This window comes from Molothrus aeneus, unplaced genomic scaffold (genome assembly GCF_037042795.1).
Source record: "Molothrus aeneus isolate 106 unplaced genomic scaffold, BPBGC_Maene_1.0 scaffold_36, whole genome shotgun sequence".
In the NCBI taxonomy this organism is placed as follows: domain Eukaryota; kingdom Metazoa; phylum Chordata; class Aves; order Passeriformes; family Icteridae; genus Molothrus; species Molothrus aeneus.
The window spans coordinates 1,437,658-1,454,872 of record NW_027099027.1 but is presented as its reverse complement, the minus strand read 5'-3'; the positions used below and the strand labels follow the sequence as shown (position 1 = coordinate 1,454,872).

The following is a 17,215-nucleotide window of genomic DNA, read 5'->3' as shown; positions in this document are numbered from 1 at the left end:
TCATTGTTGTCTTTGGTACAGAAAAGGTAAAATTGTCACTGACAGCAGCTGTTCCGGGAGCTCTGCCAAGCTCCAAGTTCTTGGCAGGGATGTTGCCAAAGCAACAAACTTTCCCGGGAGCTCTGCCAGCATGGGCGGGGAAGAGAACTCTGAATTCTTGGCCGCAGCATCGCTTAAGGACCACGCCGCCTCCGGAGCCCTGCCAGGAAGGGCAGGGGAGGAGTCGCGTACCCTGGACTGTGGAAAAAAGCCAGAATTTGACTCCTGCTCTCGGAATGCGCGCGAATTTGTATCTGTGATAATTTCCAATGCACTGTTACAGGTTCTGCACTGCAGCTCTGCCTGCGGGGAGCCAGCTGGAAAATTGCCAGCTCCAAGCCGCGACCTCGACGTGCTGTTTTCCCCCCCAGCAGCAAATGAGACGGGCTTCAAGGCTTCTGTTTGTGTTCCCAGAAACTCCTCTGAGCCCTCCTGCCTCCATCCCAGGCATCTGTCTGGGCAGAGCCCTCCTGGTTCCGCTCGGCTCCTGGCTGCTGCCCGCTGCCTCTGTCCTCCCCCTGCCCTGTCCTCTGCAGGCAGAGCCAAATCCACAGCTCCCCCACCGCCTCTATCTGAGGGCTGGCGTACCATAGAAAACCCTGGGAGAGACTTGTTGGAGGAATTTACACAAAAAGAATTTTCAGAATTGCAAAGCAATCTGCCCGCCTGAACCAAATCCGAGGGGGTATTTTCCCGAGAAGGGGAAGCAGTGGCAGGAGTGACCCCCACAGCCCCCGGCCAGGCAGAGCAGACCCAAAGCTCCCCTCGGCCTTCCCTGCTTGCACAATTTCAGAACAAGTAGCTCTTGTATCACAAAGCCTCTTCAAATTCTCGTCTCTCGGGTCTGTGCGACCTCCACCCTGCCCTGAACATAACTCACAAACTCCCACATTCCTGGAATGCCATGAAAATCCTGAACACTTCTGGGCATTGCGGGGGTGGCTGCTTTCGTGGAGGAATGGGAGGACGGCTGTTCTCAGCAGCAGGGACGCAGAGAATCCCGGAAGAAACAGAGGGCACGACCGAAGCTGAAAGCTGATCTGACTTCCAGGAATCAGAGTGCTGTCTACACTGCTTGGAGAAATCTCGGACGTGCCAGAAGGGAAGGAATTTCAAACAGAACTCAAAATTTCTCCAAAAGAGGACGATGGCCCAGCATCACTTGGATTTAAAGTCTCAGAACAAGATGTTCTGTTTTGTTGTTCAAAAAGGTCTCTGTTACAATCATTTTGTTTAAAACTCTCCAATAAAGCTCAGGAGACAGGCATTAGGCTGCCTACAGTCTCTTCCTTTTTGAGAGAGAATAGATTATAAATTTTCCAGTTTATCTGGTCCCAAAAATCAAAGGTAAAAGCAGACTGCAAGTCTATATTTAAAGTATTCGCTTTTACCCAGATTAATAAGTCTTTCAGTTCATGTTTTGAGATATCTGAACGTCCTTTATCCTGTAAAACTTTTTCAAGCTGGTAAAACACGTCCCATTCTGTTTTAGATAAATGATTTCCCATATTGTAGCCCAGGCGCCCCTAATAATGCTACTCACAAGGACATCAGATGCAGACGGCGAAGGGCATGGTCTATTCCTCCTTTTTAACAACCTGGGCCTCTGGCGCCCAAACTGTCCATGATCTTCTTTTTTATTCTTCCAGTCTAACGTAACTCCTCACAGAGGAAGCACCATTTAACGCTGGCTGGGGGTTATTTACAGACCACAAAAGGGATGGGACTGCTGTGGAACGTGCCTTGAGCTGTTTTATTTTTCAGCATCAGTCACATTACATGATTATGACAATGGGAAGATGCCAGCAGCTCACATCCTAGGCAACAGACCAAGAACTTAATGTTACAACTTACTTTATAAGTTTCTTGACCAATCACACAAAGCAAAATCATATTGACAGTAGTTCTCTCCAATCACCACAAGCACACGTACTTTTGGTTAAAACAATGCTTATTTCGAATGCAATGCCTGCTTGTAAGCCTTAAAACACAAAGCACAGAGCTCCACTATTAAGCTTTAACCTTCCTAATATCTTGCTAGATAAACTTTCTGGAGCTTAGAGTTATTCTAGACAAGCGTTAATACACAGACCATTGTTCTATTTGCCCTTGCTTTTCTACAGTTTAAATACCTTTTCTGCTGACCTATCTCACGGCTGCTGCTTAGCTCTACTCACAGTTCTGCTGTCTCTGAGGCCTGCATCTTGCAGCTTTCCCAAGACCTCTAATTTTGCAGATTCCCACATCTGCCACTGAGGTGCTGCTATTGACGTGTCCCTTTACCCAATCAGCTCTCTGATCATGTGGTGTCTACGCATCTCCCCAGCCAATCCCTGCCTCACACACGAGGTGACCACCAACCCACTCTCTGGCCATCAAACCACAGCTGAATCTTCCCAGAATGCCTTTAGGCGAACAGAAGTGAACAGGATTGAACAAAGTTGGAAAAGGTCTTTATTCTGTAAGGCTTTTCTTATTTCCCACAGTTATGGTCATCTCACAGTCACCTCATGGTCACAATTGTCTCACAATTGTCTCACAGCCATGGTTGTGTCATGATCATCTCATGGTCATGGTCATTTCCTGATCACCATCATCTCATGCTCAGGGTCATCTCACTGTAATGGTCATCTCATGATCATGTCATTGTCACTTCATTGTCACCTCATGGCCACGATCACGTCACGGTCACCTCAAGGCCGTGGTTGTGCCATGGCCAATCCATGGTCACCTTTTGGTCCAAATCATCTCATGGTCAGGGTTGTGGTTGTGTCATGGTCATGGTCACAGTCATGGTCATCCCATGTCATGGTCATCTCAGGGCTGTGTCACTCATGGTCATTCTCACGGCCATCTCATGCATGTGTCATGGCCATGGTCATGGCCAGGGAGCATCTCCGAGATCCCGATCCCTGATTTTGGGACACTCAAGGACCACTGGGGACAACAAGGCCTGGCCTGACCTGACCCCCATCGCGCTGCCCCTCCGGGAACCCAACGTGGCCAAACCCTCCTGGGGACACCTTGGACATGGGACACAGGGCAGGAAATGAATCCCGGGGGATGGAGCTGGGTGTGGCTGACAAACCCCATCCTGCTCCTGGTGTCCCCATCCAGCTCCTCATGTCCCCATGGAGCCCATGGAGAGCAGGAGCTGCTCCAGAATCCCACGTGATCCCACCCCAATCCTGCTGCAACCTTGCTCCATCCATCCCACCCCATTCTGCCCCATCCATCCTGCCCAACCCTTCTCTGGAACCCCAACCTGATCCTGCTCCATTCCATCCCACCTGATTCTTGTCTGGAATCCAGCCCTGATCCCACTCCATCCCTCCCACACCAATCCTGCTCCATCCATCCCTCCTGATCCCACTCCAGAATCCAGCCCCAATCCCACTCTACAATTCCCCCTGATCCCACTCTGGACCCTGCTCTGATCTGAAACCCCTCCTTGATCTCAGTCCGTCCATCCCGCCCTAATCCCCTTCTGGAATCCCACCCTGATCCTGCTCCATACCTGTGCTCAAGCCATTGGTTCCCATGTCCTTTCCTGCAGAAAGAGAAGATCCATGAGATTCCAGCGTGGATCACACACCAGGATTAACCCCAGGATCCATCCTGGGATCCGCACAGAAGGGATCCAGAGCTGGATACACCATTGGAACTCACCGGCTGCTGGGTTGTATCCATTCCTGTCCCTCCTCCCTGTGGAAACAAAGTGGGATCAGCGTCAGTGGCACAGGATTCCCAGAACGGTGCTGGGTGGATCCATGCCCCTTCCCGACCCCCATCCCGTGTGTTACCGGATTGGAGCTTCCAGACAATGAATCCAATGAGGATGAGGATGAGGATGGCAGCGATGACGGACACAGCGACCACCACAGTGAGATTCCCGCCAGACGTCGGCTCTGGGAAACATGGGATAGTGAGGAGGGGGAGGGGAATCCCCATTTAGGAATTCCGAATTCCCAATCCCCACATTCCCAGCCTCACCCCAAGCGAAGATCCCGGGCCCTGGCATTCCGGGATGCTCCACCCTGCACCGGTACTGCTCCCGCTCCTCCGGCAGCGCCTCGATCCTGGCCCAGGTGTGGAAGGTGCCGTCGCTGTTGGGAACGATCCCGCCCCACTCCGTCTCCTGATCCAAGGTTTCACCCCCCTTCATTCAGTTGACTGCGATGGTGTTGGGGTAGAATCCGTACGCGCGGCAGGACAGGATCAGCGTCCCGTGTTCCTCTCTTCCGGACACATGGACATCAGGGGGCTCTGGAATGGGATGATAATGGTGGAATTAATGCATTGAGTTCTGTGGGAATGGGATTGGGGTGTGCTCTACCCATGGAATTTCCACTGGAATGGCACTGGGGTGAGCTCTGACCATGGAATTCCCGCTGGAATAGGATGGAGATGAGATCTGCCCATGGAATTCCATGGGAATAGGATGGGGGAGAGATCTGCCCATGAAATTCCATGGGAATGGGATGAGAGTGAGATCTATCCATGGAATTCCCACTGGAATGGGATGAGAGTGAGATCTACCCATGGAATTCCCACTGGAATGGGACTGGAGTGAAATCTGACCATGGAATTTCATAGGAATGGCATAGGGGTGAGATCTACCCATGGAATTCCCACAGGAATTACTGTGTTTCCAAGTCCTCCATTCCCAGATCCCAAACTCCCATAGGAATTCTGCTCCCACCTTTGCGCTCCAGCTCCTCCTGCCCATATCCGACGTATTTCCGGAGCCCTTCCAGGCATTCGTGCTTCAGGTAATTTGTCCGATACTCAGCCACCTCTTCCTGTTCCCAGCGCCTCCTGGTGATCTCAGCAGCGCTGTCGGCTGCCACAAATCTCCCAGATTCCGGGTCAAAGGAGATGAAATCCCGCCCATCATAGCCATCCAGGTGGGATCCACGGACACTCCCATCGGACAGGAGTTCACAGCCAGAAACTCGCAACCTTGTGTGGAGACCTGGGGGGATTGTACCCACAGAGACCCATGGAATTGTGTTCCAGCCCCACAGAGCCCCATTCCAGCCCCATGGAGCACCAGAGTCTGAGGGAGACCCACAGAGCCTCATCCCAGCCCCTTGGAGCCCCATGGATCCACATCCCAACCCTATGGATTCACAAGCCAACCCCACACATCCCATCCCAGCCCCATGGATCCACATCCCAACCCCATGGATCCCAACCCAACCCCACAGATCTCATCTCAACCCATAGATCACAAGATATCCCATACCAGCCTAATGAATTCCCATTTCACCCCCTTGGAGCCCTGTGAATCCACATCCGTCACCTATAGATCCCATCCCAGCCCCATGGATCCTCACCCCAGCCCTACAGTTCCCATCCCAGCCCCACAGATCCCCCCACTCACCCCCACTCTGGTTGTACCGCTCCCGCAGTGTCTCCAGGTTCTTGACAAACGCGTGCTGGTGTCCCACACACTTCTGGGTCTCCCTATCCCAATATCCCGGCTCGACTCCATCCTTTATCCACTGCGTCAGCGGCTCCGTCCTGCCCCGCTCGCTGTCGTAGCGCACGAAGGGGATCCCATCCACGAACCCAATGGCCATGAACTGGGGGATCCCTGGGCTGGGCTCTGACACTGCCACTTTCAGGTAATGCAGGGAGTGGAGAACTGGGGGGACACAGAGATTTGGGGGGGCTGAGGGGATCATGGATCAATGAAAGGGGAACTGGGAGAGCTGGGAAGGGGTTCGGGGATCCTGGAGCCAAGGAAAGGGTGGTGCAGGGTGGGAGAGGTGGGATGGACAGGAAAGGGCATGCAGGGGGTGCTGGTGTCCAGGAAGGGGGCTCAGGGGGTTCCAGGGTCATGGAAGGGGTGAGGGGTGCAGGGACTGGGAAAGTGGGATGGGGGTTCCAGGGGATCCCTGTGCCCAGGAAAGGGGCTCCAGGGGTCCCCAGTGCCAGGGAAAGGGGTCACAGGGTGGGGAGACCTGGGAATAGAAGGCTGGGGGTCCTTGAAGCGGAGGAAAGGGGGAGCCAGGGGCTGAGAAAGGCAGGAATGGGGGTCCAGGGGGTATCAGGGTCAAGGGAAAGGGGGGTCTGGGGACTGGGGAAGGTGGGATGGATGGGAAGGGAGGTGTAGGGGGGGATTGGTGCTGGATAAGGGGGTGCAGGGGGGTCCCAGTGCCCAGAAGTGAAAATTCAGGGGGGTCCCAGGGCCCAGAATCCCCCCTGGGACTCTCATGGACACCCTGAGACTCCCCCGCAGGGCAAGCAGGGGGTGAAGAACTGTGGGGATGCAGAGATTGGGGGGTCTGCGGCATCCAAGAGGCAGGAAGGGGGACTGGGAGAGCCAGGAAGGGTCCAGGGTTCAGGGAAGGGACTGGGAGAGGCGGGATGGGGGATCCAGGGGGTCCCTGTGCCCACCAAAGGGGGTCCAGGGGTCCCCGGTGCTGAGGGAAGTGCGGTCTGGGAGCTGGGAAAGGCAGGAACGGGGCTCCAGGGGTTCCCTGGGTCACGGAAAGGGAGGTCTGGGGCTGGGAGAGGTGGGCGGATCCCGGGGACGCAGCTTGGGAGACGGGAAAGAGAAAGAGACCGAGGGAACGCGGGGGAAGGGGACAGGGAAAGAAGGAATGCCAGGGAGTTCATCTGGATCCCTCTGGATCCCCGCGGCGACCCCCCCGAGACCCCCGGGACCTTCTGGAACCCCCTTTCGGGAAGTGGCGGGAGTGGAAAAAAGGGAGGACACGGAAAGTGGGGAGATCTGGGAGGTCCAAAGATCATGGAAAAGGTTCAGAGGGTCTGGGGTGTGGGAAAAGGGGGATGCCCGAAAAGGGGAGGCAGGGGGTCCCAGAGCACTGACGGGGGTGCAGGGGGGTCCCGGTGCCCGGAAATGGAGATTCAGGGGTGTTCCAGTGCCCAGGAATGGGGGTTCAGGGGGGTTCCCGTGCCGCGATTCGGGATTCAAAGGGATCCTGATCCCCAGGAATGGGAGATCAGGTGGGTCCTGGGGCAAGATAATGGGGTGCAGGAGGGTCCCGCTGCCAGGAAATGAACGTTCATGGGGGTCCCCGTGCCCAGGAATGGGGGTTCAGGGGATTCTCTTCCCGGAATTCGGGGTTCAAGTGGGCCCCGGTGCCCGGAAATGGGCGCTCAAGGGGTCCCCGTGCTCAGGAATGGGGGCTCAGTGGATTCGCATGCCCGAGAATGGCGGTTCAGGAGGGTTTCCCTGCCCAGGAATGGGGGTACAGGTGGGGTCCCGGTACCAGATGAAGGGGTACAGGTGGGTCCCGGTGCTGGGGAAGGGGATGGAGGGGGGTCACAGGAACCAAAATGGGGTATGGGGAGGTTCCCGGGCTCAGGAAATGGAAGTTTAGGGGGTTCCCGGTTTCGGGGTTCCCACTCACCTTTGGTCGCGCCCCCCGAGTCCCCCAGGAGCCCCAAGAGCAGCCCCAGACCCAACGCTGGAGCCATGGCGCTGCTCCGCTGCGGCCCCGCCCACAGCCCTGGCCCCGCCCCAGCCATGGTTCCTCCTCCAGAGCGCTTCTGGCCCCGCCATTGGCCCCGCTGTTTCCTGCTCGCCAATGGCAGCCCGATCTGTCAGTGACGTCACCGGTCGCCGGGCAGATCCCGGTCTCGCAGATTGGGACGCGGAAGCGAAAGGGACCGAGGAGGGCGGGGGGGGGGGGGGAGGTGGGGAGGGGGCGGGGGGGGGGGGGGGAGGTGGGGAGGGGGCGGGGGAATTCCAGAGAATCCCTCAGGATCCCTCTGGATCCCCGCTGCGACCGCCCTGGAGCCCTCTGAGAACCACCTGGGACCCCCTGGGACCCCCTTAAGAAAGCGCCGGGAGTGGAGAACTGGGGGCACAGGGAAATTTGGGAGATCTGGGGGTGCAAAGGTCAAGGAAAAGGGCGGGTCTGGGGAGGGCGGGAGGGGCGGGGAGGGGTGCAGGGGGTCCCGGAACACGTGAGGGGGGGTCCAGGAGGGGGTCCCAGTCCCGGATGAGGGGGTACGGGGGGGTTCCCATGCCCGGGAAAGGAAGTTCAGGGGGTCCCGAATAAAGGAAAGGGGGGTGAGGGCAATGGGGTGTCCAGCGGGTCCCTGTGCCCAGGAAAGGGGGTGCACGGGCCCCGGTGTTGAGGAAGGTGGTGGGTGGGGGCTGTGGAAGGCAGGAGTGGGGGTCCAGGGGGTGCTGGGGTCAAGGAAAAGCGGGGGCTGGGGTGTCTGAGAGGGGAAGGGCCGGAAAGGGGGTGCGGGGGGGCATTGGTGCTGCATGAGGGGGTGCAGGAGGGTCCCCGTGCTGGATAAGGGGGTGCAGGGGGGGGTCCCTGTGCCTGAGAACGGAGGGTTTGGGAGGGTTTCAGTCTCAGATATGGGGGTGCACGGCGGTCCTGGTGCAGTGAAATGGGGGTTCAGGGGGTCCTGGTGCTGTATAAGGGGATGCAGTGGGGTCCCGGTGCCCAGGAATGGGGAGTTCAGGGGTGCCGGTGCCAGATAATGGCCTGGCTGGGATCTGGTGCTGGGAAAAGGGGTGCAGGGGGTCCCAGGGCCAGATAACGGGATGCACTGGGGTCCCGGTGCCCAGGAATGGGGTTCCGGGGGGTTCCATTCCCGAGTTCCGGGGTTCAAGGGGTCCTGGTGCCTGAAAATTGAGGTTCAGGGGGTCCCGGTGCCGGATAAGGGGATGTAGTGGATCCCGGTGCCCAGAAATTGGGGTTCAGGGCGGTTTCCCTGCCCGGGAATGGGGGCTCAGGGGGTTCCAGGCTGCAGATAAGGGGGTGCAGGGGTTATCGGGGCTGAGGAAAGGGGTACAGGGGGGGTCCCAGTGTCCCGAAATGAACGTTCAAGGGGGGTCTCTTGACCCCCTGGAACCCCAGGGGACCCTCCGGGATCCCCTGGAACCCCTTCCAGAAAGCGCCGGGAATGAAGAACTGGGGGGACAGCGAAATTTGGGAGATCTGGGGGTCCAAAAGCCGGGGAAAAGGGCGGGTCTGGGGTCTGGGAAGGACGAGGTGGCCGGGAATGGGCGTGCAGGGCGTCCCAGAGCACTGACGGGGGTGCGGGGGGATCCTAGGCCCGGATTAGGGGGGGCAGGGGGGTCCCAGTGCCCAAAAATTGGGGTTCAGGGGGTTCCCGTGTCCGGGAATGCGGGATCGGGGGGAGTTTCCTTCCAGGAATTCGGGATTCAAGGGGGTCCCGGTGGCCGGGAATTGCGGTTCCGGGGGCGTCGGTGACCAGAAATGGGGATTCAGGGGGGTCCTGGGGCCACATGAGAGGGTACAGGGCGGTGCCAATGCTGGGCAAGGGGGTACAGGGGGGTCCCTGTGCCCAGAAATGGGCGCTCAAGGGGATCCGCGTGCTCAGGAATGGGGGTTCAGGGCAGTCCCGGTGCTGAAAAAGGGTGCTGAGGGGGTCACAGGACCGAAAATGGGGGCTCAGGGGAGTCCCGGTACCCGGGAATGGAGGTTTAGGGAGTTCCCGGTGCCCAGGAATTGCAGTTCAGGGGGGTCCCGGTGAACAGAAATGGGGGTTCAGGGGATCTCGGTGCCAGATGAGGGGGTACAGGGGGGTCCCGGTGCTGGGGAAGTGGAGTGTGGGGGGGTGACATGACCCAAAATGGGGGTTCAGGAGGGTTCCCCTGCCCGGGAATGGAAGATCAAGGGGGTCCCGGTGCCCGGGAATTGCGGTTCAGGGGGGTCCCGGTTTCGGGGGGTCCCACTCACCTTTGGTCGCGGCCCCCGGGTCCCCCAGGAGCCCCAGGAGCCCCCGGAGCACCCCCAGCCCCAGTGCTGGGGCCATCGCAGCCGTCCCCGATCGCGGCTGCAGAGACGCGAAAGCGAAAGTGCCCGAGGGAGCGCGGGGGGAGGGGGAAAGGGCGAATTCCAGGGAATTCACCTGGATCCCCTCCTGGCACCCCTCTGGATCCCTCGGGGATCCGTCTGGGACCCTCCAGGGCCGCGCCCTGCGGGACCCCCGGGCCGGGCTGTGCTGAACTCCCGGCCCTGCGCTCAAACTCTGCCCGGACCCCGCTGGGCTCGGCCCAAAGCCGGGCAAGCATCGGGAGCAGCGGAGCCAATTTTTCCTGCGGGTGCGGGTCCCACCCCCGGCGGAGCAGGGCTGGGCGCTGGGACCCGATCCCTGATTCCCAATCTCCTTCTCTCTCTCTCTCTCTCTGCTGTTCTCTCCCTTTCCTTTGGGGGATCATAAATCCCAGAGCAGCCGCAGAGCCCCGTGCCCAGGCCGGGTTTCCCAGCAAAGGGAGGCTGGGGCTGAGGTGCCCCGGGCTGGCCGGGAATGGGGGCCCGGGGGTCCCTGGGCTCACGGAAATGGGGGATCCAGGGGCTGGGAGAGGAGGATACCCGGGAAAGGGGGTGCAGGGGGTGTTGGTGCAGGATAAGGGGGTGCAGGGGGGGGTCCCAGTGCCCGGGAATGGGGTTGGGAGGGGGGGTGGGCAGCAGCTGCTGGAGAGAGACTGGGACAGACTGGAATGGACTGGGACAGACTGGGAAAAGAACCCACTGGGAGCAGAACTGAGGCAGCAGAGATCATACTGGGATATACTGGGACCACACTGAGGGCTACTGGGAACATGCAGGGGACAATTGAGATTGGACTGGGAGGGACTGGGAATGGTTTGGATCATCCTGGGACTGACTGGAATCATACTGGGAGTGATCAGATCTGTAGTAGGGGTGAAGAAGAGAAACTGGAATAATACAGGGAGCAACTGGGATCATACTGGGAGCAGCTGCCCCATGCTGGGGTCATACTGGGATCATACTGGGACTGATGGGGTGACACTTGGAGTGACTGGCATAGTACTGGGAGTGTCTGGGAGTAACTGGGATCAAACTGGAGGTGACTGGACTTATACTGGGAGCAACTGGGACCACAGCAGGGGCAAATGGCATCGGGTAAGGTGTGACCGGGCTGATACTGGAAGTGACTGGGGCCACACTGGGCTCTTACTGAGAGGGACTGAGGTGAAAGGAACCATACAGGGCATGACTGGGAGCCGCTGGGACCGTGTCGGGGGCAACTGGGATCCTACCGGGAGTGATTTGGACCATACTGGGAGCGACCGGGACCCACCGGTGAGGCGGCGGCGGAGCTGGGAGGCGGCCGCAGCGCAGGTGGGAGCCGCGCTGGGTTGTGCGGGGGCTCGGGGCTCGCTGCGGGCCTCGGGGGCGGCAGGGGGCTCAGGCGGGTTCCTTGTGCCGTGTCCGGCCCGTGGTGCCGCTGCCGTGAGGGCGCTGCGGGAGCGGCTGCCCGCGGTCTCCTTGCGGCCGCTGCCTCGGCAGGAGCCGCTGCCGGAGCAGCGCTGGCTCGGCCCGGTTCCTGTGGCTGGGACAGAGGCGGCTGCCCCGTGCCCGCGGCTGTGCGGGGAAATTCACGTGGCCGGAGGTTTCTGTGCCCCGAGGAGACAGAGGAGTGCTGTACAAGTGACTTTATTGCTGAGCAGAGGGAGAGGCCGTGGCGCATTTGCCGTGCGCTCGCTGCCATTGTTGTAGTTCGCAGCCTCCTTTTTATCCTCATTTTCCCGGCTCATCTCCCTCTCCCTTTGCCCACTGCCTGAGGTACTTGGAAGGTTCAGACCTCCCGATCTGCCAACTGCACGTCCTCGTTAATGTGCACCCCCACTTTTGTAGAACAGCCGATATTCACGGCTCTGTTAAGTCTTTTTTGTTCTCGACGTTCAGGAATGTAGCGGGACTTTCTGTGAGCAGCAGTCCATGTTAATTAATAACATTTATTGAAGCTGGTGGTTTCGCCCGTTACTTCCTTATCTACAAGCCCCTGGCCCCTCGCTCAGCTGCTGAATGAGCTGCACTCTCAAGGTGTGGAGCATGGTAAAAAGGTGAGAGTTGCTGTAGCACATCAGAGCAGAAGCAGCATTCGTTTAACCCATGGTCTGCCAGGGAACCACAAAACCATGTCCCATTCCCATCCTTTCCACGTTTGGACTGGTACATGAGCTGCTTTTTTGTTTCCTTTGTTACCTGTTTCACCACTTTTGCTTTGTCATCTATTTGCCAAGACCAGTTTGAGTCATTTGATTTTCCACAAACTCCTCTTTTCTCTGCTAACAGATGATCTGATCCCATCCCATGGTGAAATGTTGTGTTCCTCATTTCAGTGGATTGTTCAGCAGGAAGGTCAGGAGCTGGAGCTGTCTGGTTGGTTATTCCGAGGACAGCTTGTAATCTAATGGTGCCAATGAAATGAGAAATGGGTTCTGTGGCTCCTGATATGAATTGGTTTGGGTTCCCAGGGGCTGGTCCATGGTGTTGTAGGATTTGTTCTGCTGGCCGTTCATCTTCTCCCCATTTTTGGCCGCTCTCTCCAGCCAGGGCTGCATCAATTGACCATTTTTCTCTAATTAAATCATCAAATACTTGGATTCCCAACTGATTTCCCGGAACTTGTGGTAGCAAGAACATCTCAGTGCTCTAATCCACCCTATATAACACAGACAGTGACAGCACACGTTGGAGTGGGCAGAGGGATGATTCCCCCCATTTATTTATAGTGAAGTTTTCCCAACATTCTCCATTTGCTGTTTCCCTTTGCAGCTTCACCCGTTTCTGTTGCAGGGTCAGATATCCTCACCCCGGGCTCTGCCTTGAGCTGTGCAAACTCCATCAGTGCAAGCAGGCAGAGCTCGGGGTGAGGGGCAGGGGGAATCAGCCCAATTCCTGCCCCAGGCAAGAGACCCAGGTACATTGGCCAGGCTTTGCCCAGCAGGGTTCATTTGCATTTCTAAAGCTCCTCTCCTGGCTGACTAGAACCAAAGCTTCTCTTCCAGGGCTGCCATCTGGTGAGTCACATATGGCCCCCCCGGAATCTGCTTTTTTTAAAAAAAGTATTAACTATTTAAGAGTTAAAAGTATCACGGTTAAAGCTCTTCAATTTTACAAAATGCAACATAAAGGCGAACATGGAAAAACCCTGACCAAAAATTGATTCTCACCCTTCTGTCCCAAACCTACCTGACAATATAAAGTAGGATTATTATAAAAAATGTTTCTCATGTTGTAATCTTATCACTGAAACTGTAGGGAAAACAAAAACTCTCCAAGAATCTCTTTAGTGTGAGAGAGTCAAGGCATTACTTGGTTCTGGCCAGGATGTGCAACAGAAATACTTTCATCCACACATAGCCCGGCTGAGCAGAAAAAATCATTCCATGACATGTCAGTTTACTTGATTTTTCCTAAACTTTACGTAGTCTGAACCAATCTAAATCCACTGCTTTAATGTTCATTGCTTCCAAGTCGTGTAAGTTTTTAGTATTTGGTTTCCTATTAGACTCGGATTTCTTCCCCTCTGATGTGAATTCCGTCCACACTCCTGGATTTCCTTCTCAGCCTTTTCCAGACCAGGTGTCTCCAGCTGTGCCGGGGGCAGTGTCTGGGGCAGCTGTTGGTTGCTGTTTGCTGCGGGGCGTTGATGTTTTGTTGCTGGTCGTTATCTCTGTGGGTGTCTTTTGGGCTATTCCCAGTCTGTTCGGATGTTAAACTCGTCTCCATTGAGTGGTGGAGATGAGTTTAACATCCGAACAGACTGGGAACCCCTTAAATAAAACCTTTAAAATTTCTTTCCCAAAGGCAAACCTTTGAGTAGAGAAACCTTTCTGAGCAGAGAAATAAGATTTAAAAGAAGCAGAATGGGTACATTTTGCAGCAATGCAGTCGCAGTCAGCCCAGAGTGTGGGTGTGAGTGAGCCCCAGAGTGGAATTGTGCCGCGGTGCTCCCCAGCAGCTGTGGCAGTGCAGGCCCAGCCAGCGCTGGAGCTGCAGCAGTGGCAGCGAGGCTTGGCCGCAGTGGCTGGAGGTGCCAGAGGAGGGTGGCCAGGATTCCCGAGGGTTTGAGCAGAGGATCTGTGGGCAGGCCCAGGGGCTTGGCCGCTGTGGAGCCCTGGCTGCTGCTGCGTTGCCTTCAGGGCAGGCTCGGGGGCGGCTCCCATGGTCCTGCTGCAGGCGGGAAGTGCAAATCTCCGGGGCTTCAGAGCCCCTGAGGCCAGGCTGAGGGGTCCCCCCGTGTTCAGCTGTGCTGGCGGCTGTTTCTGGCCCCAGGGACACTTGGCGTGGGCCCCTTGGCCACCAGTGGTGCTGCTTTGCACTCCTTAGGCAGGAGCCGATGTCCTGGCTGGGTGTTGGCAACAGCAAAGTCCCAGGGCAGGCTCTGTGCCAGCCCAGCTTCCTGGGGGAGAGATTCCACAGGAGACAGGATTCTGGCTACAGCCTGCCTTAAATTTACATCCCTTATTTCCACCCTGCACTAGGTGGAGAATTGCCCAGGTAAGGAATTCCAGACATGAATTCCAAGGGAGATAATTGAATATCTGCCTTGGGTCTGGCTCTTTTTCTTGCCAAAGCCAATGGCAAAAGCTGTACCCATGGCATCTTGGTTTCTATCTCCGGCTTCCAAAGGTGTTTCTTTATTTCCCCATTCATTCTTTCTACCCAACCCGAGCTCTGGGCTTGCCAGGGGTTATGGAGGTCCCATTGTATTCCTAAAGCTGCCATAACCCCCTGAAGGGTCTTTCCTGTAAAATGAGTTCCCCATCTGAATCTATTGCTTCCACAATCCATTATCTTTGAATTATTTGTTTTAGCAATAGGTTAATAAGTGATCCAGTGCTTGCTGAAGCAGTCAGAATTGCTTTTGCCCCCCTGTTAGGTGCCATGGTGTCAGCAGAAGATATTGAAGCCTTCCTGCTCAGGGCATTTCAGTGCCAGGCTCTTATAAGCACCCACAGCTCCACGGGTTGAGCTGAGCATGGGCCGGTGACCTGCGCTTTGTCTGATTCCCCCTCCTTAATAACAGCCTGTCTTGTAGCTCTTTTCCCTTCTGCTGCCCTTGCAGAGCCATCCACAAACACATTGTCTCCCTCAGGCCAGGGAATGTCCCATCAATCTCTCCCAGCCTGGCTCGGGAGCTCTGTCCCTTGAGTGCAGTCCTGGGTTCCTTGCCAGCCCCTCTCCAGGCTGTTCAAACAGGAGGCTGGGTTAAACCCTTGCCCTGTCCTCAGTTCTGAATCCTCCTGTGCCACTGAACAAGTTTCATACTGTAATAACCGAGCCCTGCTCAGCCATTTAGAGGCTCTTTTGGTTGTCAAAGCTTTAACTTGATGCCAGACTTGAACTCTAGGAGATCCTCCTGTTGTCATCAGTTTTCAGGCCTCTACTCCCACGGAAGCTGTGGCTGCACAATTCTGCAGACAATGAGGCTGCTCTCTGGCCACTGGGTTAAACATTTTAGCACAAGAATTCCTTTGGCAAGACCCTGTTTAACGTCCACCTATAATTCAAATTCTTTTTCCCTGTCTGGAAGGCCCAGGCCACTCGCCTCAGTTAATCTTAATTTTAACACTTGAAAATTCTGTGTTTCCCCCTTGGGTCCATCCATCCAGTTTGTTGACTGGCAAGATAGGAGTGTTGTAGGGAGACATCCTTGGCTCCAAAAGCCCTGCCTTTAACAGGGACTCAGTACCAGGCTGTGAGCCCTTCCTTCCCTCTCTTGGAACAGGGTATTGCTTGTCCTGGTTGCTTTAATTTGTAGAGGCTCCATATCTAATTTTCTGTATTTCCCTGGGGCTGCCCACACTTCTGGGTTCACTTCAGCATAGGCCTTGTCAGACTTTGGACACAGAGGTACAACAGAACTAGCCTCTGTATCCCTTTTTACAGTATTAAAATCCAGCTCTCAAACTCCTTCCTAGTTAATTACAATCACAGGAGGAAGAAAAAGAAATTCATTTATTTCAAACCTATCGCCCACAGCTTCTAATAGTGGTTGAACAAATCATACCTGCTCATCTTTCCCACTCATTCCCTTAAAAATTAAAATATTCCTTTACTATTTTCCCCTTTAGGTCTAAGATTCAGAGCAGATTGAGAGGCCCCTGTGTCCATCAGAAAATGCCTCCTCTCAATGCAGACCCACCTGAATGTTCTCAAGGGCTCCAGTGTGGAGGGTCCCTGGTGTGATGGGAGCTGTGACAGCCCTGCCAATCCATGTCCATCACGGGGTGGACTTGCTGGTCCTGAGGGTGCTGCTGTCTCTGCTTGCAGTGTCCTTGTGCCCTGCAGCTGGAGCCCTGATTCCTTGCCAGGGGCTGTTTGGGTGGGCTGTGCCCTGCCGAGGAGGGCAATGCCTCTGCCGGGTGCTTGTGGCCGAGCCCGTGCCCTGGGTGCCGGGGCCCCCTTGGGCCCTGGGGCTGATCCCTCAGGGGCTGTAGGAGCTCTGCCCTGGCCTTTGCTTTCAGCTTGGCCTTTTGCTGCTCCCTTCTTGCATTCACCTGCTGGGCCTTTGTGCCCAAGTGCTGCAGGGCCTTCTTCTGCCCCTCCTGCAGCCCCCCTCAGTGCCTGTGGGTGCTTGTCTTGCTTTACAAGACAGGTGTCTGCTTGGGAAGGCAGAAAAAGCCTCTCTTGGAATGGAGAATGCAAACCCCCTCCCTCTTAATTTTTAGGATAGTGAAATCAAGGGGCTCTCAGGCAAAGATATGGGATTAGGAATAACGGTTCTTTACTAGTGTGTATAATATAATAATAGTAGTGTGTATAAACAGCTCCGGCAGTGACAACAAACAGAGCCCGGAGCCGGTCCCGGCCTTTCGGCTGCGGCGCTTTCCCCTTGGGTGCAGTTCCGGGCACGGCCGGCAGGGGCGCCGGTGGCTCCCGCGGGGCGGGGCAGCGCATCCCTGCCATGGGAACCTCTCTTAACGGCAATAGAGCAATCCCTTCATCTAACTCTTTCACTTTTTTACCTTCTATAGCCTTTCTCCCGTGTTTTGAGAAAGAATTTGGAGAGGGCTGCCTTTTAACTGAGCTCCTAGTGTTTTGATAAGGTGCTTCCTGTAGAGAGAGGGGTTTTCCCTGAACAGCAGGAGCTGTGGTTACCAAGGGGACGTAACTCAGAGCAGGAGGGGTCAGGGGAGGATATCCCGCCGAGGCTCGGTCGGAGTGTGGGCAGGGTCTGCTGCCGGAATCGCCAGAGGGGGATCTTCCCGTGGAGGCCGAGCCGGAGCGTGGGCAGCCCCCACATGGCTTATGGCGGCTGATCCGGCAGCTCCCGGCAGAGCAAAGGCAGGTGGGAGACCCCGGCAGCAGCGGCGCTGCCCAGCGCAGCTGGCACGGGCAGGGCAGCCGGGGATGGGATGGCTGGGACCCGCCCTCGGTGCGGTCGGCGCGGT

The 17,215-nt window shown here is 56.4% G+C and overlaps 1 protein-coding gene and 2 pseudogenes across 1 annotated transcript in view; 1 reads left to right on the top strand and 2 right to left on the bottom strand.

The window, feature by feature from the left end:
- Window positions 1-17,215, top strand: part of LOC136570728 (uncharacterized) — a 2,607,743-nt pseudogene that overhangs the window by 1,174,637 nt on the left and 1,415,891 nt on the right.
- Window positions 1-17,215, bottom strand: part of LOC136570729 (uncharacterized) — a 2,347,277-nt gene that overhangs the window by 1,026,416 nt on the left and 1,303,646 nt on the right.
- Window positions 3,372-9,816, bottom strand: LOC136570730 (class I histocompatibility antigen, F10 alpha chain-like; annotated as a pseudogene).